This window comes from Anolis carolinensis, chromosome 4 (genome assembly GCF_035594765.1).
Source record: "Anolis carolinensis isolate JA03-04 chromosome 4, rAnoCar3.1.pri, whole genome shotgun sequence".
NCBI classification, from domain to species: domain Eukaryota; kingdom Metazoa; phylum Chordata; class Lepidosauria; order Squamata; family Dactyloidae; genus Anolis; species Anolis carolinensis.
In genome coordinates this window covers 11,609,384-11,635,776 of record NC_085844.1, presented here as the reverse complement: position 1 = coordinate 11,635,776, position 26,393 = coordinate 11,609,384, and the positions used below count along the sequence as shown (strand labels likewise).

Here is a 26,393-nt window from a genome sequence, read left to right as displayed (position 1 = left end):
GTACTAGTGGAGAATTCCACTCCACACACCAAGTAAAGCGAATGGATTTAAGAAAAGCCCGAACTCTCACTAGAAGCCAAAATGTCTAAACTGAGGCTATCATAATTTGGGCACATTATGAGAAAACATGATTTTTTCAAAAAGGCAATAATACTTGGTACAATTGAAGGCAGGGGAGAAAGAGGAAGATAGCATTACATGTGGACTAAGTCAATAAAGTCACAGCCCTGAACATATAAGACTTGGGAAGAGCTGTGAAAAACAAGATGCATTGGAGTTTCTCAATTGAAGGGTCAGCATGAGTCAAACCTGACTGGACAACACAAAATAACAAGAAAGAATTGAAATGTTGGCTTCTGTGATGCTTTGTCCAAGAAGGCATTGCACTCAATCGGTCACAATTCCTTTTGAAATGTGGCTGCTGTTGTCACTTTTAGTTCTGGATGAAGATTTCTGAACTTTGTTAAAATGAAAGCTCTTGGGACATCATGTCTGTCACAGAAGACATTGAATGCCCATATATTTGTCCCAGCAATGGATGCTGCTATAGCCCTAGTTCTAAAGGCACAAAACAAACGGCCATTAAAACAACATTAAGAGACAAGAAAGTTTCATTTTTGTTTAATAAAAGGAGCTTATTATACTTATTTGCTCCCGAGGGAAGGTGGCAGAGGGAAATGTGACACCATGGGGAATAAGCACAAGCCAGTTTATATCTGTAACAGCAACACTTTGATTTTCTCAGCATGCCGTTACCTACATGCTTGATGGACAGGAGAATTACACTGTCTATCTAGAGTTGAAAGTGATATACCCGTAGCTATTAAAGGGACTGTGGTAGTGGGCTGGGGGAGAGATAGCTGTTGTGCTGCAAATGTGTCCTATATTTAATCCAAAAAGAAGGGAAAAGAAAGGCAAGAATTACACTTCCTACGTTCAATGTACTGTGCATGCGGTTTCCATCTCTCCTTTCCATGCTACTTTCTGCTGATGTGTCACTAAAGCGATGTGCCCATGTGGTTACTAAAGATATATCTACACTGTAGAATCAATCCAATTTCACACCCCTTTAACTGCCATGGTTCCGCATTGAGCATGTCAGTTAATAGGAACTATAGTTTATTCAAGATCTTTAGCCTTCTTTGTCAAAGTGTCCAAGTGCCTCACTAAACTGCAAAACCTGTGGTTCCATAGCATTGAACAAAAGCAAGTAAAGTGGCATCAAACTGCATTCATTCTACATTGTGGAAATGCACTTTAAGAGTCTCCTTACCCATTCAACAATATTGTGTTATGCGGGTTTTTTGGGGCAGGATGTAGGTGAATATTCTCTTATAACAGAGAAGCACTCTCTGTGCATAGAAAGATAGTCCAGAAAAAGTAAACTTCACAGGGTAGCTTTCCAGAATCCTTCTGCTCTGTAAAAAAAGCAATAACAACTTGCCTGTATTGACAATCGGAAGGGTTTTTCCACATGGGAGCAAGAAGGCATTGACTGAAGGCATTAGAATAGGGATCATTTTCAAGCGTAAATGATACGTTTGGGAGTTCTGATTGTGGGAATTCATATCAACTAAGTGTCCGCATCACACGATTACACCAAGATGAGGAAATAGATTATTCCAACAATCCATTTGTTTAAACAACACAAGTACAGTGAGACAACAGATTAGTGTGGTACAGTCCTGACAGGGCCATGAATTTTGTTTTATTTGTGTGTGTGTGTGTGTGTGTGTATGTGTGTGTATGTGTGTGTGTGGGGGGGTGTTAATCAATAGAGGCAGTATCTGAGGTGCTTAACAGGATTGAGTGAGAGAACTTTCTTTGACTATTCTATTTCCAGCAATATATGCAACTGAGGACATGGGTCAATGCCAAAATAAAGATTTACATTGAGCAGTTGTCCATTTTAGTTATTTGCCCCATTTCAACAGCTTTCCAACATGGCAAGCACAGTACATGATTTCTTAGAAGTAAAACAAAGTTCAAGACCTTGGCAGAATATGTAGTCCCATTTGACAGCCTTTGGGAGAACTATGCATTTTTATTCCCATATTATTTATTTAACTTATATGGGAGTCATAACATGGGATTTACAGTGGTATTCTCTGTAAGAAAACGGGAATCCATGGTCTAAATCTGCAAACTGGAATTTATGTTCAATGCAAAATCTTGTGTTTCGTGCACAAGATAGGTCTGCCAAACCAAGCTCTTTTCTATACAAACCCTTTGGCCAAACAAGAACTCTTCTTCCGCGAAAAATCTTTATGGTCTGCAGATTTTGAAAAATCTCGTGCAAAATTCTCCTGGGGTTAAATATATCTATTTTTCCTCATTGATGGTGAACAAGAAGTCAGTGCCCAACTCACCAAACTCCCTTAGTTAGAAGGAAGTACAGAACTTTCCTTAATCAATATGCCTTTGATCATCAAGGAAATGAGAATAAAAATGATTTATTATGGAGGGAGAAAAATTCAAATAAACAATTCAGGCATGTGAAGCTTCAGCATTTTGGATTTTAAAGAAAGAGGTTGTACTTGTTAATTATTACTGAATAAATGAAAGTGGTTTTCCTTTCTTGGATGTATACAGATGTAGCAATGTCGGACAACAAAGCCAGGCCTGTGGTAATTTATTATTATAATATAGACATCTATGAACAGATGCTCTTGGTGTGTATTTCCAAGCATTTTTGTTAATTTGTTATCTATTAATGGCATTTATATGTCAGCCCATAATTGAATGTTCTTTGAGTGGTTGAGTGTTTTTGTAGCTTACCCTCCCAATATGTACAATTGAATGTTTGATCTTTGACTTGGAGCTAGGGGCACATGAGAATTCATTTGACTTGCATTTCACACCACATTTGCACTTCCCAAACTGGGACATAGAAAATGTATGAATTTTCATGACAAACTAAGTTTATTCTTTGCATAATCTATGATAACAAGAGAGAAGTAGTACTATAGTACTACTATAGCTCCAGGTGTGTGAAATGTAGACACCTGAAACTTCTCACAAATAGTAAGGAGACCCTGAGGATCTATCATAGAATCATAGAATAGTAGAGTTGGAAGAGACCTCATGGGCCATCCAGTCCAACCCCCTGCCAAGAAGCAGGAAACTGCATTCAAAGCACCCCCGACAGATGGCCATCCAGCCTCTGCTTAAAATCCTCCAAAGAAAGAGCCTCCACCACATTGTTATTATTTTTAAATATATTAATTGTTGTTAATTATTGGAAATTGTCTGAAGCCTGCTGTGCAATGTTGACATTATGTAAGAATCACAAGGATCCTAAGAACGTCTAAAGCAGTGGTTGTGAAAGTGTATCTTCTAAGGATTCATAGTGTGACCCTATAAGTTGTGCTTTTATTGGTCCCAGATTGAGCATAATAATGGCCACATGGACTGGGTCAAATCCTCTGGGCACTGTCTTAGTGTCCAACTGGATCAACCCCACTGGTCTTTTCACTTCTCCTCAGTGTTGTCACCATTACACTTTGCTGGTCATGGAGCTCCCTGTGAGTCCTCGGCCATTGTGGTTGTGTCTTCTAAGGTCATAATGAGGCACCCCCATGACCAGCAAGCAGGAATGACCCATTCTGACTGCAGCAGCTGCAACTGCAGTGGCCAAATGCTCACAGTAAGCTCAATGGCTGCAGGGAACAGCAGTGGTGATATGAGAGTGAGTCACCTTTCCTTTGCTGTGCTGATTAGAGCAGAGAATGCTAGATGGTAGCTAATGAACCTGGACAGTGAAGTCTCCAAATGGAAAATAATTCAGATGTCAAAACAGCTGTGAAGCTCACAAATATTCTGAAGTTCCCTTCAAATTGCAGAGTATCTCCTGACTTTGCCTAAAACAGAGTAAAGGACCAAAAACCTGGGATACTCACTAGAAGTCCCCATGCATGTGAAGCAGCCAGTGCTGGAGTCAACATGACGTAAGGTTTTTCTGTTTGTGCAGACTTGCTCCAAACTGAACTGTAACAGTCAGTTAGTAAGATAAGCCCTATTAGAGCAACAATTAAGTAGCTTGTTCATGGAAGCACAGAATCGAATGGACTGCCTAGGTCATCTAGTTCATTTCTCTGCCAAAGCACTCTTGAGAGGTAGCATCCAAACTCTATTTAAAGTCCTTCCCACCCCCCTGAAAGAGTTTTCACTAGTTTCGAAGGCAATCCTTTCCACAAATTATGTGAATCTCAGTGCTCTCCTGACGGGGGGAAAGGGGATATTCCACTCATTTCATGTTTGTATTCTGTACTTCAGGCCATTCAGAGCCAAATGTTTAAGAAGTAGATGTGATCTTATAAAAGCAACAGTGATACTGGCATCTAGGCTGATGGACATTCAGAAGGGCAGCTATATGATTGATTCACCAGTTTCTTCCACTGAAAATTGTTAAGTGCACGTTTATTCCATCTCAGTCCTCTTTTGTCCTCTCCTCTCTTCATTTTTCTGCACCTTAGGGATACTTGTAACCTTTGTCTTCTCTTCACACAGCTCTCTTGGTTGCTTTGGGCTACTGAACCTCATTTGCTCCCTCATTAAAAGACTAAATATAGATCGGCACTTTGTTTTGTGAGCTGTCAAGAAGCATCAGGGTCCAGAACAGTTGCTGATTTAAAGTTAAACCTAGTTCCAGGCAAATGTTTCCTCTCTCTGTCTTACTCCATCCTCTTATGCTCTTAGAAAACATTGCTTCAAATCCACTTTTTAATATTTAAAATTGCTTTAGTAATGGTACTTTTATCTGTAAAAAAACACTCAAACATCTGTGGTATTGCTTGCATTTAAAATGGTGGAAGTTGACAATGTATTTTATGGCTAAATATAATGTATGGTTTGTTGCCTCTGTGACTATATTAAGGGTGCTGGGACAAGTAAATATGGCACAAAAGGGAAGGGAGAACTATTAGCAATTTCATTAATTCTCAATTGATAAGTTGAGTTTCTCCATTGAATATCTATGGTGTTATGTAATTGGTCCTTTATAACCACTTAGGGCCTCATCAGACAGGCAAAACTGCTAGTCATATGGCATTTTCACTTGACTTACAGCATGGAGTGTGCATCCCATGATGTCGGTCTACTTCCAATGGGACTTCATGGTGCAAGTGAAGTGAAAGCATGGTAAGCCACCATGGAGGGAACATGGGAGACTTTGTATAGGCAATAATGGGGGTAAGCCAGACAGTGTACACTCCCCCCCCCCAATGGAATGGGGTGAGAAGCAAGGTAGGTGATGTGGGGCACAGAACAACGGGTTCCCCATGGCCTCTGCTGGACCCCACCAGATTCGCCATGATGTGTGGCGAATCCCATCCTCACTGTGATGAGGTCCAGATTCTGGATTCACAAATTCAGATTCACAAATTCTGCTGATGTTAGTACAGGTGCTTATGATGGCCAGAAGTTCACAAAGGGCCATGTGGCTGTCTGGGAATGGTGACATCAGTGACAAGGGCATGGTCTCTCCCCTTTTTCCTGCACTGATAAGCACAGAGGAAACGTGATGTTTTCAATGTCTAGATTGGAAAATGGACTGTCTGAATTGGACCCAATCAAGTTATCCATACTACTCCGAAGCCACAGTATACTCCAGAACTTTAAGCAAACTTTGAAGCATTCCCCAGCTTTTCCTTTAATGGGGCAAAGTTAGATTACCTATTGTAGCCTGTAACTTCCTGGGAGTGGCAGGACATCATGAAGACAGCCAAGAGCCACCTCAGAGTGAATTGAGATTTTCATACCTGTGTAGATGAGTCCTCAGACTTGGATATCCCTCAAATGCCTTTTCTCTACATCAGTGGTTCTCAACCAGTTATTTATTTATTTCGTGTCAAAAGCATTGGTACAGCAAATACATTTCAAATAATGGAAATAAAATAGAAAAGAAAAGAAATCACAAGCAACTAAATAGTTTTGGACCAAAAGCGGGGCAACAGCAACCGCATTGTCTGTAGCTTTAAACAACTCCTCCTCCGTACATGAGGCAGGGCATTGTGGGCAAGCATACATATGCTGAGTTGTTTGTTCAGCTCCACAGTCACACAAGGTGGAGGATTCCTCCAGGTAGTGCCACCTTGCCAAGTTGTCTTTTGATCTGCCCACTCCACTTCTGAGTCTGTTCAGGGACTTCCAAGTTGCCCATTCCTGGTTTGCCCCTGGAGGAAGACCCTCTTGGGGGGCCATCCAGTTAGAATTGCCAGGTTTAGCTGCCCAGAGAGACACCCTTGCTGTTGCTGGAGGAACATCAAGAGGAGTGGTGGTTCTCATGAAGCCCTTCCTTGATTTGAGTCTGGTGGGAGGAGGCTGATAGCCATGCAGTGGGTGGCTTTCACAATGTTCAACCTTTTTTCTCTCACCGTTAGCAGCAACTTCCCGTCGCACGTCAGGAGGGGCAATGCCAGCTAACTTGTAGAGTTTATCAACATGTGTAGGTTTAAGGCATCCCGTGATGATTCTGCATGTTTCATTCAGTGCTATGTCCACCTGCTTTGCATGGGCAGACTTGTGCCAGACAGGACAGGCATACTCTGCAGTTGAGAAAGACAAGACCAGGGCAGATGTTCTTATTACTTGTGGGTCTACTCCCCATGCGCTGCCAGTCAGTTTCCGCAGGATGTTATTGCGTGCAGCTACTTTGTGCTTGGTGTTCATGCAGTGTTTCCTATATGTTAGTGTTCGGTCTAAGGTGACACCAAGGTATTTAGGATGGAAACAGTGTTCGAGCTCTTGGCCTTCCCAAGTAACTTTCAGTTTCCTGTTGGCTTCGTGGTTAAGTAGGTGGAAAGCACACACTTGTGTCTTGGCAGGGTTCGGCTTCAGGTGGTTCTCTTTGTAGTAGCTGGAGAGATCTTTCAAGGCATTGGTGAGTTGCTTTTCAACTGTTTCAAAATCTTTTGCTTGTGTTGTAAGGCCAAGGTCATCAGCATATATAAAGGTCTTTGTGAGTGGTGGTAGTGGCTGATCGTTCGTGAAGATGTTAAATAAGGTCGGTGCAAGAACGCTGCCTTGGGGTAAACCATTCTTTTGCCTCCTCCATCTGCTTTTCTGGCCCTGAAACTCAACCAGTGGGTCCCCAGATGTTTTGGCCTTCACTCCCAGAAATCCTAACAGCTGGTAAACTGGCTAGGATTTCTGGGAGTTGTAGGCCAAAACACCCACAGGTTGAGAACCACTGCTGTACATTATAGGATTACCATGCTGGTTGTATTTAGAATTTACATGAAGCTGAGATTTTGTTGTTTCTGTTATTCAAAATCATTTGATATTTTGGGAGAAGGAAGGGTGAAGAATGATTTATATTAGAGGATGCTGCAAGGGAAATGCTCCTTTAGTTACAATGGCTGTGCCAGTTTTCACCACCTACGTGCTCAATTAGAGGACATGCAGCCACTGGAACTGTCACATCCCAGGACTAGTGAGTGTCTCAAAAATCCTCTTTCAAACAAAAAGGCTCCCCTATTCCCCTTATCACCTCTTATCACAAAAGCCCAAGGACACAGAAGTTTCATTCATAATTCACAAAGAAAAGTTTTGTGTGCCTCAAGTCGCAAAAAATAAGCCAAGGTGACTGCAACATCCTTAGTGTTTTTTATCTAATCTTTGAAACATCAAAGTATCCAGGTGTTTCTTTGCCAAATTGACAAGGGCAGAGGCAATGAAGCAGGGATGGGGGGGAGAGATTGAAAAAATAGAGACTAAACATCTTTCTGACATAAAGAGACTTTAAGAAAAAGTTAACTCTACAATGTTGAAGCTGTAGCTATGACATTCCCTTATGAAAAGATGGCTGGTGAAGAGATTCTCAAAAAAGGTACCAAACACAACTATGTTCAATACCTTGCTTACAACTTTTCAATAAACTTGTTTGCATGTACCTTCAAGTTGTTTCTAACTGATGGTGACCCTAAGGTGAACCTATCACAAAGTTTTCTTGGCAAAATTTGTTTGTGGGTGGATGTCTCTGCCTTCCTTAGAGGCTGAAGGAGTGTGGCTTGTGCAAAGTCATCCAGTGAGTCTCTATAATCCAAAGAGGATTTGAACCCTGAAATCCAGAGTTCTAGTCCAACATGCAAACCAGTTCAACAGGCTTACTCAGAATATGCTACCTTGGCTGAAATTTACCCTTTTTAATATAGCCTGATGAGGCACTCAAGCCCTCTGGCTAAGAATGGTTGTCATGTGCTTTCTAGTCATTTCTGACTTATGAGAGACTCAACAGTGAACTTTTCACAGTTTGAAGATATGGAAAGAAACCCTACTGGGATCTGCGCGCATCATCCGAAAATACATTGCACAGTCCTAGACACTTGGGAAGTGTTCGACTTGTGATTTTGTGAAATGAAATCCAGCATATCTATCTTGTTTGCTGTGTCATACAATAATAATAATAATAATAATAATAATAATAATAATAATAATAATAATAATAATAATGTTTGTTCCTTGACAAAATTGAAGGAAAAGCTGATAAGGAGAAGACCTGGCTCTGGCTCACGAATGGGACCCTGAAGAAGGAGACAGAAGGCCTGATCCTTGCAGCCCAGAAGCAAGCCATCAGAACAAATGCAATTAAGGCCAAGATCGAAAAATCAGCTGATGACCCAAAATGCAGACTGTGCAAGGAAACTGACGAAACCATTGATCATATCCTCAGCTGCTGTAAGAAAATTGCACAGACAGACTACAAACAGAGGCACAACTATGTGGCCCAAATGATTCATTGGAACTTATGCCTCAAGTACCACCTGCCAGCAGCAAAGAACTGGTGGGATCACAAACCTGCAAAAGTATTGGAAAATGAGCATGCAAAAATACTGTGGGACTTCCGAATCCAGACTGACAAAGTTCTGGAACACAACACACCAGACATCACAGTTGTGGAAAAGAACAAGGTTTGGATCATTGATGTTGCAATCCCAGGTGACAGTCGCATTGACGAAAAACAACAGGAAAAACTCAGCCGCTATCAGGACCTCAAGATTGAACTTCAAAGACTCTGGCAGAAACCAGTGCAGGTGGTCCCGGTGTTGATGGGCACATTGGGTGCCGTGCCAAAAGATCTCAGCCGGCATTTGGAAACAATAGACATTGACAAAATTACGATCTGCCAGCTGCAAAAGGCCACCCTGCCGGGATCTGCACGCATCATCCGAAAATACATCACACAGTCCTAGACACTTGGGAAGTGTTCGACTTGTGATTTTGTGATATGAAATCCAGCATGTCTATCTTGTTTGCTGTGTCATTCAATAAAATAATAATAATAATAATAATAATAATAATAATAATAATAATAATTGTATAAATATATCTCTAATATCCCAGACCCTTGGGAAGAGCCAGATATTCAGAGACGAGTCCCACACACTTGGACCTAATGTGCATGTGTACTGTGTTGCTATGTATAAGTAAATAAACTAATCTCAAAACTTCACTCATTGCTGTGGTTTGTGGTCCAAATGGTTTCTTGTACAGAGAACATGAGCATTTACAGCTTGATGAGTACATTCTGCTGAGCCAGAAAATGCAGAACTAAATCCAATTGGATGTCCTAATTGATGTAGATCCATTGAAATTCATGGAATATTCTGTTCCAACCATCAATGAAGAGAGCTTGAACTAAACTGGGTTATAGCTTTTCCATAGCTTATCAGTATGATGTTTAGCTTTAGTTTCATCTTTTGCAAGAACTATACACTGTTTATACTTCTTTGAGGAATTGCATATGTTTGTGGGTCACAAAAACACTAATTGGGAACAAGCTGGGTGGATGGAGACTCAGACTTTGAAAAGATGTTATTTCTTTGGCTAGCAGGTTGGAACTGTTCTCATTTTTTTTTTTTGAAACCAGGAACAGAAAATCAGTGGGCTTATATTTAGAACTCACCTGGCCTTCTGCCTCCTGCCGACAAGAAGAAAACAGATTGTTTCAGTTGTTGATGGATGAGCCAGCCAGCTATGTGCCGTAATTGCTGGATAGTAGATATTGGGTTTGAAGAGCAGCCATGTACAATGGCAAATCCCAATTTTGAGGGCTGTATCTAATCCAAATCTTTGTTTAAATAGTCTGGCTTATATCCTAACAGAATCAGAGCAGTTACAGTTTGCTCCACATTCAGATTGATTCTCACACAATATGAAGGCAGTCTCTGGGGGAAGAAACATTCTTCTAGCAAAGCCTCAATATCTCACCACCAGTCCAGTCATGTTTCCGATTAACAATGAGAATTTGGGATTCCTGTCAAAATGTTAATAAAACCTCTAGTAATGCCCCTATCTTTCAAAAAGAGTGGAATTTTGTCAAGACTTGCTTCTTAGCTCAACTGCACCTGGAATGAGACATTACAGAGATTAATTGGCCTTAACAGCTCAGCAACCTTCAGAAAAGGAGCTAGAAAAAGATTACTGGCTGGACAGTGAATTGGGTCGCCTTCACTAACCAAGTATTCTCCTGATGTGCTGGACTCCTACTCTCATAATCCCTCCAGTGAGCATTGTAGTTAAATATGTGAAGTATCTGTGAACACCAATTTAGGAAGTTTGCAATAGGGTAAATTAGATGGAAAAACCTTGCACTGCTTCAAACATGTAAAAAGATGGAATGTTAGCAGGTATGATTTGTCAAACAAGGACAATTTTTACATGCATAGGAACCCTGTCTACTTTGTATTTGTCTACCAGATCTATTGGGTTTGAGAGCTTTCTTTCCATGTATTTAATTTTTATCCCAATATAATAAATACTTTCTTCTCTTTCAGTAAGTAAGTAATCCTTCGTTTACTATCACCAAGTTCCTTGAACCTGCTATCTCTGCCCACTCAGTCCTAACCCTTAGACAGCTCATTCTTGAAAAGTATGCACTGTCATTAGAGAAATATCTATTATAGACAGGAAACAGCTGTTTTAAATTATCCACCATCCTCCAAATTAGGGGTGCTGGGGGAGGCTTTAAATTGGTTGCTAACAGCCAATGATGCTAGCTAACATGTTTGTAGTGGAGATCTACTGATATATAAAAGAGCTCACTAGAGAGAGATAGCTGTTGGAACTGTAGTCAAACTCCAACCCTATCATTTTCAAAGTCTTGTCTAGAAACACATATTACTAGATCTGATCCTGCATGAACTTGACACTGGACCTTAACCTGCTTTGACTTTTGAGGGATGGGGAGAGGACTGTTTCTGTCTTAACTGAATCTTTCAGGACTTTTTCTCTGGTTCTTATCCAGTGAAGTGAAGATTTGAAGGCCACCACCTAGAAATAGACATCTGACGGCTTGCAGAATCAGGGAATATCTCTTGGGATTTTCAATATTTAAGTCCTTCCTCTGGCCAGTCACATCAGAAAGCATTACAGTCTTTAGCAACACAACTGAACTCTGGCTTAGATATGACTGGTTATGGACCAGTGATTCATGGTGACAGGTGGAGAGCCAACATCACACATTGTTTGCCAAGCTTAATTTACAATGAAAATGAGTCAATGCCTCTCATCTAGTTTTCATCCCCAGACTATCAGCAAGGCCACCTGCTGACCACTCTAGGGATCCCTTTGGGTAGGGAAAATACATTGGCTGTAAACAGCAATCTGATTCAATTTGATGTGACCTGTTAGTTCAAAATGTATGTCTTCCCAGTGGCCTGTGACAGTCATGACCGAGAAATGATAACTCATGAGCCACCAGGTTGGAAGGCATAAAGAAAACTTGGAGCAGAGGAGGGTGATCAGAGGACTTATAGTATTTCTCATAGAGGCAAGAAGGATTTACTGTTTTAATAAATGTTTTGCTGTTGTTATGTGTAAGTATAGGAATGAAATGCCCAATTCTAAACTGGGATGCAATTATCTATATTTGCTGTTCCTGATATGACAAAATAAGACAGTTCTTCCTTCTGGATATACTGTATGGAATTTATTGCCACAGGATATGCTAATGACCACAGACTGAGATGGACACATCTATGGACGGGAATAGCTACTAACTGTAATTGTTATAGGAGACACTCATGTCATAAAAGCAACGTATAATTTTCAGTAGCTAAGCATTATAATAGTAATAGTAGAAATGTTCAGGTCGAAAACATTTTTGAATCACTGAACAGAAAATGAGTGTTACCATAGATGAGAATCTTAATTATCTCAGTCTGCTTACTGGCCTTCTAGAAGCATCTGGTTGGTCATAGTGAGAAACAGAATGGTGTGCTAGGTGGATATTTGGTCTGATCCAGGATGACTCATTCCATGTTCTTATGCTGTTCATGGGCAATAGACTTGACACAAATCTTCTATACATATTTTGCACAAAAAAGGAAATTCACATGATTAAGAGGAATTGGAATCACATATCCCCACTTTTGTGTTTTGGCAATTATATGCTAAACACTGGAGCCGCCGATGGCTCAGTGTGTTAAAAGGTCCCAGGTTCGAATCCGAGGAGTGGAGTGAGCACCCGTTGTTAGCTCCAGCTTCTGCCAACCTAGCAGTTTGAAAACATGCAAATGTGAGTAGATCAATAGGTACTGCTCCGGCGGGAAGGTAATGGCGTTCCATGCAGTCATGCTGGCCACATGACCTTGGAGGTGTCTACAGACAACACTGGCTCTTCGGCTTAGAAATGGAGATGAGCACCAACCCCAGAGTCGGACACGACTGGACTTAACTTCAGGGGAAACCTTTACCTTTACCTATGCTAAACATGTATAATGAAAAGGGAAAATATCACTGAAGGGCAAAAATGTGTATACACCTCTATGTGCATGGGCTGTCTTATGATAGGATCCTGATTACACTCAGTTCAAGATTACATGAAGCCAAAATACATATAGAGCGCTAAGCCTTTAAGATTTTTTCTCTCTTCAAATATCCATGTATGACACAGAAACATCATGGGGGTGGCATTGCAATATTATTATGAAAACGGTGATGATTGGACACATAATGCAATAATTATTTCAGCCATTGAAGGTAATAATAATACATGAAAAACAATTTGATCCCTAACACTAGCAATGCTGCACCGAAACCCCAACATATGGAAAAATTAAAATGTTTGTGGAAATATACTGCTTTGAATTGTTAATGGCAAAATAAGGTTGAAAGATACTAGCAGTTGGCACAAAAGGATTAAAAATTGCATGATAGTCCCACACAGCTTAGCTAGAGACATTTTTATCATTTCACTCACTAATCGTGGAAGCTGAGACTGTTACATCTCTGCTAAGGTGTAAGATGGAAATGAGAACGTAAAATATACAACTGTAGGAAATGATGTTCTTAAAACACTTCCACTATGAAATGTCAGGGTTAATCATACTCCACAGCCGGGAGTTACTGGCCTCGATTAGAATGTGACATTTGTAATAATTCTAAGACAGCATTACCCAAATAGCGGGCTGAAATGAAGCAAGCCAGCCCCTCCACCATTACGAGAATAATGAGCCTCTATTTTCAGTAAAGCAGAGCAAAAAATGGGAGAAATTCCTCCTTGTCAGATGTTTTTAATAGAGTTCTAAAGTGCTAAGCAAATGTTGTTTGAAGCAGGGGCGAAGGGAGTTTGGAGGCCTTACATTTAAATTGCAAAAGTAATAATATTCTAAACGTATTTCCAGTATAGCAAGTTGTATTGATTGTCTCAAACTTTTTGTGACTGTTTACAGCTAAAGATGTAAACATTTCAAAATATTGTTATTTATTCCAAAGTAACATTTGGCAGTGGATAAATGGGGTCAGTGATTGTGAAAATGAAGAAAGTACAGAAATGTTCCTCATGCAGAAAGTTTCAAGTTCAAGCATTGTTTCACTTGTTCAGTGTCTCCTTCTAGGGACAAGAAGAAGGAATAGCATAAGACCACAGAATATCATTTTGACCATTCTGAAAAAATAAGGGAAGAGACGCTTCAGAGACTGGAATTTCAGATTTGGAGAAAAGATTGACAATAAATAACAGTTAGTGTGGTGCATTGATTAAAGCGTGGGACAATGACTTTGGAGACTACGGTTTCAATCCAGCTTACTCATGGAAAACTACTGGCTGAACTTGAGCAAATTTTAATATTTCAGTTTCAGAGAAAAGCAAAGACAAATTCAACTTCTTGTAAAGAAAAACTCCTGTGATAAGTTTGTCTCAGGGTTGGCAACAGTTGGAAATTACTTGAACCCACACAGCAAAAACAAACGATTGACTGATGCTAAAATAATTGATTGAAGTAAAAAAAAAATCAACATTAAGGTTAATGCTAACACTCTACCTTTAACATTATTTCTTTCCAATAATTGGATTTCTTCAGAGATAAGTGCCTCAGTATTTGAAATAGAGCTCATGTTGATCTTTTAATGCCAAATCACAAAGCAAGGATCAGGTTGTAGAGGTGAGAAAAACTGCGGTTATGACAGACATCTTCAACCACTTGAGGGGGCAGTTCTTCTATAAATACAAGAAATGTATAATTGATTTTGATGTTAAGATAAACAAAGTCTAGTGTAAAATGATCTGGTGCAGGATAGGGATGAATGGATGTCTCAGATTCACTTGAATCTCACATTCTGGTTTGAAACAAAAACCTCAAGTTTATTCTAATAAATCTAATAAGCTTTTTAAAAATAACCTGAACAAAATTCTTACCCATCAGCACTTTGTAAATGCAATTCTCAATCAAAATAGAATTGTTTGCATGTGTTTGACATGTATCTGTCCAAGATGAGGAGCATCCCAAAATATGAGAAGTGGTAGCCTTAATTTAGCAACATAAATATTGGATGAATTCATGGGATTTTGAATCCATTTATAAGAACCAAGCATTTAAAGTCTTTTGGCTTGGACTATGGAATTCAATACATTTAGTTATTCCTAGCAGAGATAGAACCATGTTATACTTGCTTGCTACATAGATGTTAAAGAGGAAGAGCCTTTCTCTAAAAAAAAAAAATTGGGGCAGCTCTACTTCTGGACCACAAATATGATTGAACAAACAGACATGGAAAACCAATCTTATAAAAATCTAAACAGGTGAATTTTGCTCTCCTACCTATGAATGTTTTGCTATCTTTTGAAGAAATATTTTAAATCTGGTTAACAGTTTATACTGGAAAAAAAATATATTTGCACGTATTTCTTACTTCCAGTGAAGACTTTTTATTTCCAATTTATAAAACAATCTTAAATCAGGAAAGATATATATATATATATATATATATATACACACACACACACACACACACACACACACACATACACTGAATGGAATTCTCCCCCTTTCCTAATTTTACAATGTGGTCTTTCAAGACAAAGAAATAAGAGAGGTACGTAAAATAGACTCTCAGTTAACTGATATATATGTAGAATTTATTGCCGTAGAAATGTAGTCTCTAGTTGCTTGAAAGTTACTATTAAAAACAGGTCTAAGTAATACCCTACCCCATATTATACTATACCATGAATTCTATTGAAATGTGGTAATTAAAAGCAAATTAAGACAAATAAAGATAAACCTAACTTAATGTAACACACCTTTACTGTATTATATGTATTTTAATTTTTATTTAAAGTATTATTTCTTCTATTTTTCAGCTTTCTTGAGAGTTTCAGTTACTTGAGTTACAGTTAAGTGAGAGTCTACTGCCCTTTACTCTTTTGCTTTAGGACAGTGGTTCTCAACTTGTGGGTTCCCAGGTGTTTTGGCCTACAACTCCTAGAAATCCCAGCTAGTTACCAGCTGTTGGGATTTTTGGGAATTGAAGGTCAAAACATCTGGGGACCCACAGGTTGAGAACCACTGCTTTGGCAGGTATGCCTACAACACGAGGCTTTTCCTCCCAGGTAAAGCCTTGCTATTGTTATGTGCCTTCAAATTACAGTAGAGTCTCACTTATCCAACACTCGCTTATCCAACGTTCTGGATTATCCAACGCGTTTTTGGAGTGAATGTTTTCAATATATCATGATATTTTGGTGCTAAATTCATAAATACAGTAATGACTACATAGCATTACTGCGTATTGAACTACTTTTTCTGCCAAATTTGTTGTCTAACATGATGTTTTGGTGCTTCTTTTGTAAAATCATAACCTAATTTGATGTTTAATAGGTTTTTCCTTAATGCCTCCTTATTATCCAACATATTCGCTTATCCAACATTCTGCCGGCCCGTTTATGTTGGATAAGTGAGACTCTACTGTATCAAAGAATTCTATATGCAAGGTTTATTTAGAGGAGATTGGCCATTGTTTTCTTCTACAGCTGAGAATATCTGAAAATATTTGGGAAATATGTAAAAAATAGGTATTTCGAGTGATGAAAATGTTTAGAATGTCAAGAATCTTTGCAGTTCAAGACATATTCTGCACAAAAACGGCATATGATTACTTTGCAATGAAAACATTGTTTCTGCTCTGAAAAATAGAAATATAATTTCCTGCACAGAAAATGCAGGAATTCAACCCAAAATTCATATGCTGATTTGCTTTAAAAATAGCATTTACTGCACAGGAAGCAGAATTTTCGGTGCAAAGTTTGCACAGAATAAATCCTGAATTTCAAATAGACCTTGAAAACTGTGATTCTCCTAGCCTTTTATCACAGTGTGATGGAAGATGCTAAAAGCACTCATCGCTTCCTTTAAGAATAAAATTAGCTACTAATTACATCTCTAGCATATAGATTTATAGACTGATGTATTAACATGCCAGCTAAAATTGCCTGCAATTTTTTTTCTCTTATCAGCGTCCCCAAAGTGGTTCTGCTCTTGGATTTGCTACCTATGTCCTTGAGAAGATTAAAAGATTTGTGCTCTTAATATTCTCAAGGACACAGGTAGCAAATTGATTAGCTTCTGTTTCTCCAACATTTTTGAAAGCTTCGGTTCTTACCATCTCATATAGATAGGAAAAAATAGCTGAATTCTGAAATTTTTTTCAAAATGAACAATGAAGTCCTTTCCCATTAACATTGGGAAATGTACAATTCTATAGGCACAGCTGTGTTCAACATTGTAGAAAAACAGTATTGTACCTAACATGTTGAACTTACAAGTGATGAGTTTTGCAGCAAAAAAAAAAAGAAGAAGAAGAAGAAAAGAAATAGATACTCTAATTATGCTTGAATATGGTTGAAAATTGTAATTCTGCTTGAATATAGTTGAAAATGGATGAATTCAACCCCAAACTCAGAATCCTGTGCTAGGATGAAGCAATTTGTTTTTCATAAACCCAGGAAAGAAATTGAAAATCAAGAAACTTTTGAAATTTGATTGCAGTAGCCCTTGAATGAGGCCTTAACAGTACACACAAGCTGAAAAGGGATGGACTTTATAAAAACTAATTAAATAGCCATCTTTTGAGCACCTGGAGATTATGTTTTCAGTTTATTCTATGAATTTCATTGGATACTCCCCAGTTTTTGCTACTCTTAAAAATAAGAAGCCTTCTGGGAGGAGAGAAAAGTCATGGAGACTTTCTCCCATGAACATGGTTGACTATGCAGGGATTCAATTCTAAATTCAAAGCCTTGTGCCAGAATGAATGGGTCTGTCTGTTTTAATTTCTCTCACATTTAGTGATTCCATCCTCTTTTAGTGTTTTCACTAAGAAGGAATTAGTGCTGTGTGTGTGTGTGTGTGTGTGTGTGTTAAATTTGTACCAACCATGAATTGAAATAAAATCTCTTCCCTCTCCTTGGGCTTTGTGAGATGTTATAAGTTTCACAAAGTAAATTCATTTCAGGTTTCATTTATAGTGAAAATTCAGTGGCGACACTTTCTTATACTTGAAACATCAAACTCTGTTGAAGCATCTTACGGCATTCTAAACATACCGGCATTGGTGGTTAGTGGTTAAGGTTAAGACTCACTGTGATATATAAAATCAGAACTATTTGTGTTAAGCAGTACAATGGTGATTCTATACTATGTTACCGCACACAGGAGCATGTCTGTCTTGTCTGGAATAAGTTTCAATTTGTTTGCCCTCATCCAGTCCATTATGGCTGTCAGGCACTGGTTTAGCACAGAAACTGCTTCCTTAGAATTAGGTGGAAAAGAGTAATTGAGTTGTCATCTGTGTATAGATGGCATTGCACTCCAAAAACCCCAGATTACCTCTCCCAGCAGTTTCACAGCATAGGGGACAATTCAGAGCCCTGAGGGACACCACAGGCCAAGGAGTTGAACAGGAGTCCCCCAAAACCAACTTCTGAGAATGTCCCTCCAGGAAGGAACAAAGTCACTGAAGAACAATACCTCCAAACCCCATCCCAGAAAGGCGACTCATAAGTGGTATCGAAAGCCACTGAAAGGTCCAGGAGAACCAACTGGTACACACTTCCCCCCAGTTCTCTGTGTAGGTCATCCACTAAGGCAACCAAAGCTGTCTCTGTCCCATAAACAGGGCTGAAACCAGACTGAAATGGATCTAGATAATCTGCTTCATCCATGTACCCTTTAAAAAGCCACCACACGCTCCAGTATCTTGATCAGAAATGAGAGATTGAAGTCTGGCCTGTAGTTGTCAAGGATAGTAGGATCCAATACAGGTTTCTTTAGCAGAGGTTTTGCCACAGCCTTCTTAAATCTCATGGGAACCCTGCTCTGATGTAAGGAGGCATTAATCACTTCCCCAATCCACTTTACCAGTCCCCAAGGGTCCTGTCGACATCCTCAGTCTGCACAAACTGAAAAGTATCCATCAACACTGGACAAGCAGGAGCCAAGGTTACATCTACCGGAGTTGTATTGACTATGGCATCTAAGTCAACTATTGTTAAAATGAGACTTGATGACGGAGTTCTTTGACATGATAGGGGGTTCAATTGGATGGTCCTTGTGGTCTCTTCAAATTCCATGGTTCCATTCTAGGCCCTGGTGGCACAGTGTGTTAAAGCACTGAGCTGCTGAACTTGCGGACCAAAAGGTCCCAGGTTCAAATCACAGGAGCGGAATGAGCGCCCGCTGTTAGCCCCAACTCCTGCCAACCTAGCAGTTTGAAAACATGCCAATGTGAGTAGATCAATATGTACCGCTCTGGCAGGAAGGTAACAGCACTCCATGCAGTCATGCCGGCCACATGACCTTGGAGGTGTCTATGGACAACACCGGCTCTTCGGCTTAGAAATGGAGATGAGCACCAACCCCCCGAGTCAGACACAACTGGACTGAACGTCAGGGGAAACCTTTACCTTTACTCTAGGGAGAAAGATCTTGTAAAAGTGCATCTTCCATGATCCCAGAGCATTAAGCCATGACAGTAATACTGCATGAATTCTACAGTACTGATGCACCAGAATTTCCCCAAAATAAATCTCACAGGGTTTTCACTGTATGTATCTCACAATACATCTTCCATTGTCCTCCTGCCTCAATAGATAAGCAGCTCATTCACTGGAATGATAAGCTAGTCCCAACAGGTCTGCCTTATTATTTTGATAACTTCTGTGTATACTGCTATTTTATAATGAACTGCCATCGGCCTCCAATTCGCCCCAGCTGATTGTGGGGTGGACCTGCTGCAGCTTGCCCAAACTAAATGAGACTTCAAAGTAATTAGGCAGCAGATCTTGACCCACATTTCTTTGATGAAGCTGACAGTCACAAATTGCTCCCATGTGTTGATCGTGGAGGTGCCCTCATGTCACCTGCCCCAGCTGAAGATTTTAAGCAGAAAAACACTCCATATTGAGAAACTTGAAACAAGTTCTTCAATTATGTACACTAATCATTTAAAATAAGGATGGGAGTAAATATTCAGTGTCCATATCTGAGAATGCTACATCTAGATTTATACCATCCACAGCTTTAAATGTGTGTATATGTATGTGTGTGTGAGGGTAATCCTTGAAGCAAACCTTGATTTTGCCATTTCATATTAAGGTTAGCATTCACTACAACATTGAATATATTGGGACTTGATCATCCATGGGTTTTGGTATCAATAAGGGGCCCTGGAATCAAATCTCAGTAGATACAACTAAACATTCACATCATACAAATCATAAAACGCAATGATACTTTCTTAAAAAAAAAAAAAACTTGGGGCGGGGGCGGGGAGGGGGCAATATCATTGCCCCAACCCATAGCTGCATCTCTGATTGTATTTCACATTCACAATGCTGTGGCTGAAGGGAGAAAGCCAGAATCCTGTGACTTATGCCACTTCTGATTGGGTACCAGTCACCTTCTGTTATTGTTCATTTGTTCTGAAAACAAAAAGGAGCAACATTTCCAGATTATGAGACACCTGGATGGCAGAAAAAATGGTGAAAATTCATGTGCATTCTTTTTTTAAATTTTAATATATTTTTATTGAAATAGTTTTTTTACAGTAATTAAAAGGCAGATCTAGTCAGGTGGGTTGTGGAAATGGAAGGAAGAGGAAAAAAATAAAAAGTAGAAAATGTTATATATACAATATGGAATAGATACAATAAGGAAAGGGTATTATTGACTTCCTATCTCCTTTGTCCAGATATTTAATTCTCTTATATTGTTTCATATCTGTTTCTCTGATTTATCTATCCATATCTTCTCTTAACATTATAAAATCATCTTCATTTTTTTCTTGTTTCAAATATTATTTAAATAAAGTCCAATCTGTTTCTTTAGTCATCATGCCTTGATATTTCTTCAAAAACTGTGTAAGACAGTCCATATTCATTATATCCACCATTTTCATTAACCATTCTTCTTTAGTTGGTATTTCCTTATTTTTCGATTTTCTTGCATAAGTTATTCTCGCTGTAGTAGCTAGGTAATTAAAAAATTTTTATCTAGTTTCATATCAGTCATTCCTAGCAGAATGTAGGAGCCCTCGGGTGGCATAGTGGATTAAAGCCTCGTGACTTGAAGGTTGGGTTGCTGACCGGAAGACTGCCAGGTTCGAATCCCACCTGGGGAGAGGGCGGATGAGCTCCCTCTATCAGCTCTAGCTTCATGCGGGGACATGAGAGAAGCCTCCCACAAGGATGGTAAAAACATCAAAAACATCCGGGCATCCTCTGGGCAACGTCCTTGCAGATGGCCAATTCTCTCACTCCAGAAGCGATTCAAGTTGCTCCTGACACAATTTTTTTTAGCAGAATGTACATTCCTGATTAACTTTTGAGCTTACCAATTGGGCCCCACAGAATGAGATTTGGCAGTTGTCTTTTTGACATAATATGAATGAGAAAATATTTCAAAGATAACCTGCCCACCACAAAAAATGATCAAGCAGCACTTGTGGTCAGGATGTCTAGTCGTCTAATTAGCCTTTAACTGATTCTATTGTATATTGCAATTACCACCACCACCCCCAGCATACACTCTATTCACATCTGTAGCAGTATTTTATTCCAGTCAATTCCCCCGAGGAACCAGAGAGGTAGCCAATGTAATCTTCTGCTGCCTGTTTCTTCTCGGCATAAACACTTCTCTCCCTGCCAATCCAGGATGGAGGGCTGCCATTCTCCTGCTTCTTGTGCTCAAAAGAGTCCAACATTCAGGGGGGAGAAAAAGCACATGCAAAAAATAACTTCCTTGTTTGATCCCCAGTAACTCCAGTCACAAACGGATCTCAAGGCGTGGGAAAGTGTCAGTCAGAGCAGACACTGTAGTGGAATTAACTGCCACAGTGAGATAGTAAGAGCTGTATGACAATGGAATCAATTATCTTGAGAGGTCTCTTTCTCTAGAAGTCTTCAAACAGTGGTTAGATGGTTACCTGCTGGGATGCTCTATCTGGATTTTCTGAATTGAGTGAAGGGGCTGGAACTAATGGTCTACAGATACCCTTTCAAATCTAGGATTCTATGATTCTAAGATGCCATGATAGTTACTAACTCTGGAGGAGACAATTTCCCAGAGAATTTCAATGGCTCCTAGTCCTCATACTTTTAGGATCAGACGAGGTATACCACTGAATGGATTTTACAGAAATAATACTTGAAGGATTGTTGTTGATGATGTTACACACTCTTTTCGAATATTGACAAAGTTAAATCAAATGCAGTGGAAAATAGATGGCTGATAGAATAGAGCCTCAGAATTTGAAGGAACGACAACTACCATCTAGTCCACCTTGCTGTCATATGGAAATATAGTGGTCATTTCAGATCTATGGGCTTTGGAGCCATGATTTCCATCAACCACAGATTGTTACGTTCTATGCATAACATAGCATAGCCCCGGTGGCGAAGTGTGTTAAAGCACTGAGCTGCTGAACTTGCAGACCGAAAGGTCGCAGGTTCACATTCCGGGAGCGGAGTGAGCACCCGCTGTTAGCTCCAGCTTCTGCCAACCTAGAAGTTTGAAAACATGCAAATGTGAGTAGATCAATAGGTACTGCTCTGTTGGGAAGGTAACGGCATTCCATGCAGTCATGCCGGCTACATGGCCTTGGAGGTGTCTATGGACAACGCCGGCTCTTCGGCTCAGAAATGGAGATGAGCATCAACCCCCAGAGTCAGACATGACTGGACTTAACGTCAGGGGAAACCTTTACCTTCTCTATGCATAACATAACAGCAACATTAATCAAGATGTGTGGAAGTGTCTACACCAGTGGTTCTCAACCTGTGTGTCCCCAGATGTTTTGACCTTCAATTCCCAGAAATCCTAACAGCTGGTAAACTGGCTGGGATTTCTGGGAGTTGTAGGCCAAAACACCTGGGGACCCACAGGTTGAGAACCACTGGTCTACACATACATGTCTGCTTGGAGTTGGGACTTAAGTTTAAATGCAAAAAATCATTTATGTTTCACATATGCCTTATAAACATGGTCTGAAGATAATGTACAGAATACATTTAATAATTTTGTGCATGAAACAAAGTTGGTGTCCACTGAATTACCAGAAAGCAAAGGTGTCACTATCTCAACCACCTATGTGGACAATTTCAAATTTTGAAATATTCTGGATTTTGGAATTTCAGACAAAGGAAGTTCAACCTATATTTAGATATTTGAATATACTGGTGGGGAAATATTCTGTTCAATTAATTTCAAATAGTATCTCAGAGGCCCCATCTACACAGCCATGTGATACACTTTTATGGTAATGCAGATGGGGTCTTGATCAAAACAAGATAACTTTATAGGTTCATGTGACAGGAATCTTGTTGGTGTGTTAGTACACTTAAAAAAACTCTTCAAGTCCTGTGTTATGTTAAATAGCAGTCAAGATAAAGGCTCAGCAGTCGAATTAACTAATGCAAGCATCCCAACAAACAGCTGGCACAAATAAAATCTGGTGGAATATACCTGCTGTGCTGATTCAATGGAAAGCATGATCAGCCAAGGTGATTCCATTCACCATCTGCTCCGTAAAAGTCCGCCCAGCGACACTTTGCAAAGTGCCTGGGGACTTGGTGGCTTGCCCGGCACGTGGCACAGCTTGTTTGTGTCGAGCTTATGAGAAGGCACGGAAACATGCTTGGGCTTCTTTTCTTCTATGAATCATCAGAAGTGTGTGTAGGTGGGGATTACAGTGCAGGGAGCATTGCTGGGGTATCTGATGAAGTCTATGTCAGCTCTCCTCTGCACCCCTCCTTCCCTCCCTTTGGCATCAGTGATGTTGCAGCGGGTTGCCGATTTTTCTTTTCCTTATCTCGCTAATCTCTTCGTCATGGAAATGAGGCATCAGCAGAAGGACAGTTAAGGAGGCTTTCTAACAGCTGTTTCTATGGTTTGCTTAGTTAATGACTGCAGCACAAGCTCGAGCTATTCTGTGTCTTGAAGAACTATAATCGGACTTCAATGCATGCCTCTATCTTTTCTCTGGCAACACACACACACACACACACACGAGGACAGGCATACTTTTAATTAGTCCATCAATTGGAACAGAAAAAAATGAAAATTATTTGGATGATTTCTTTATTAAAATACTTCATTCTTGCCAACGTAGATGAAAACTGGAAAATGGGTGGCAAAGAAACATTAGAATGTGGTCAAGATGGAATTTGCCTCTGCTCCCTACTAGGTTTATCAAGTGCAAAATACTTATTTATTTATTTATTTATTTATTTACATCACTTTTACCCCGCCTTTCTCTCCGAGGAGACTCAAAGCGGCTTACAGTAAATAGGCAAAAATCCAATGCCTAAAAACAATGAAAAAACAACAATTCATATAAAACAATCTACAAAACAACAGTTCATATAAAACAGATACCATTACAAAATAAAATCACATTATATAAAATTTTAAGAATGTCCAAGATTAAAATCCATTCATCCAGAATCCTCAAGTCTTCGTACAGGCCATGTAAAGTCCATGTTCTCATTCATTAAAAGCTTGCGTGCACAACCATGTCTTTAAGGCTTTCCTGAAGCCTAGGAGAGTTGGTATCTGCCGTATGTTGCTGGGGCGGGTGTTCCACAGCCGAGGAGCCACCACCGAGAAGGCCCTGTCCTTCGTTCCCACCAGCCTTACCTGCGAGGCTGGTGGGACCGAGAGCAGGGCCTCCCCTGATGATCTAAGAGTTCTAGAAGGCTTTTGCACTTTGGTGCAGCTACACTGTAGAATAACCAGTTTGACATCACTTTAATTACTGTGACTCAAAGCTATGGAATCATGGGAATTGTAGTATTACAATGTCTTCAGCCTTTGTATTCATTCAAAAGATTGCTGGTGCTTCTCCAAATTACAAACCCCAGGATTCCATAGCAATGAGTCAGGGCAGTTAAATTGGTATCAAACTGCATTGATTCTACAAATGCAGATGCAGCTTTAGTTTGCAGAAGTTGGAAGTACTTTGAGAACAACAAGACAAAGAGGGAAAGAGAGAAAAACTAAGACATTTCCAAAGCAATAGAAAAAGTGAAGTGACATACAATTTACTGGAACTGCTACTAACATGTTGGATATGTTATACATTTCCTGTTCTGTATCACACAACCTTTCAGTTACCAGAAATAAAATTAATTTCAAATAATTGAAATATTCTAAAAATATATTAAACAGGAGAACAATTTGGAAACATTGAACCATGTTCGCATACCAATCTATATAAAAGCATTAGGCTTAGAAATTTTTTTAAATAAAGGGTCATGTTGTAATTAGACATTTTAAGTATATTAGCCCTTTATTGGTATTCAGATTTGGGGATGACGTATACATACAAGCTGGTTAGAATTTAGAGAGCAGTTTGTTTCTGTTCATTAGAAAATCTTGAAGGGAATCTTATGCATCTACACCTGTGAAAGCCTTGGTAATTTTCAGGCTTTCAGGCTCTTGCATACAGGTTGGGGTTCACAAGGTCCTTTTTCTCCAGACCTCAGAGGGAAGTGGAAGAATATCAGGGCAAGAGCACTGACTTGTTAACTGCAGCTCATATTATTTCATAAGATTGAGCCATGGCTGTTATAGTGGGGTTAAACTGCATTAATTCAGCAGTGTAGATGTATCCATGGTGGTACAAATTTGATTTATGCCATGGGTGTGCATAACTCCCCTCTGGTTTGTCACTGCAAAAACAGGGCTACAAAATAAATAAAATCAAATAGAAAAAATTAAAAAGTATACAAAAGTTTTAATACATAAAAATCTACACGTTGAAAATTTGTAAAACTTTTTTGTAAACATAACAAAATGTATACAAAGGTTTAATACTGTAGCAATCTATACACTAAGCCTGCAATATCTCTAAAGGTAATTTTACACAGGTCTATTGCATTGGAAATAAAATAAAAATCAAATCAGTTTTGAACTGAACCACCTTTGGTGATATGAAATATTATTTTCTGAAATAGCCGAACTATTATAAAAGTATCTGAAAAAGTCCACATACCTTTGGGGCACATGGAAATATATATGTTTGTCATATATATCACTATACCAAATAGATCCAGTGTTTTGCTCAGATTTCACCCAAGATATTTTCATTCCTAACACAGAATCAGTATGTCCCCGCCTTCATATTACCTTTAAAAACAAGTGTCTCTCTTTATTTCTGTCTATATCTATAGTGGGCACTTAGTATCCTCTGTAGTTTGATTCCATGTCCTCCTGTGAATATCAAAAGCCAAGGATGCTCAAATAGTTTGCATAGTAAAATGTCACCACTTAAATAAAATGGCCAAATCTAGTTTAACTTTTTGGATTTTTCATTTATTATTTCAGACTGTGAATAGTTGGATCTGTGGATAAGGCTAACAGAAAATACTGTTTTCTGAGCATACAATCCACAAGCAAAGTTTACAAAGGATGAATTCCCAAATAGAAATAGTTTTCAAAAACAATATCATTTTTTTCTTGCAGTGTAAGAAAACTGTTAAAATTCCTAGTGCAAACTTGTTTTGTAGATTCTATACTCAGAAAACAGTATCTTCTTTTATTTCTCCTTTTGCTAATCATCATTTGTTGTTAACTTTTTTGATTGTTTTTCACCAATTCTTTATTGATGCATTCTCT

At 39.3% G+C, this 26,393-nt stretch overlaps 1 long non-coding RNA gene across 1 annotated transcript in view; it reads right to left on the bottom strand.

Moving 5' to 3' along the window:
- Nucleotides 1-23,820, bottom strand: part of LOC134298778 (uncharacterized) — a 74,743-nt gene extending 50,923 nt beyond the window's left edge. The window contains exon 1 of the long non-coding RNA XR_010005859.1: nucleotides 23,241-23,820. This is a non-coding gene — a long non-coding RNA (uncharacterized LOC134298778). The remainder of the gene's footprint in view (nucleotides 1-23,240) is intronic.
- Between the last annotated feature and the right edge of the window lie 2,573 nt (nucleotides 23,821-26,393).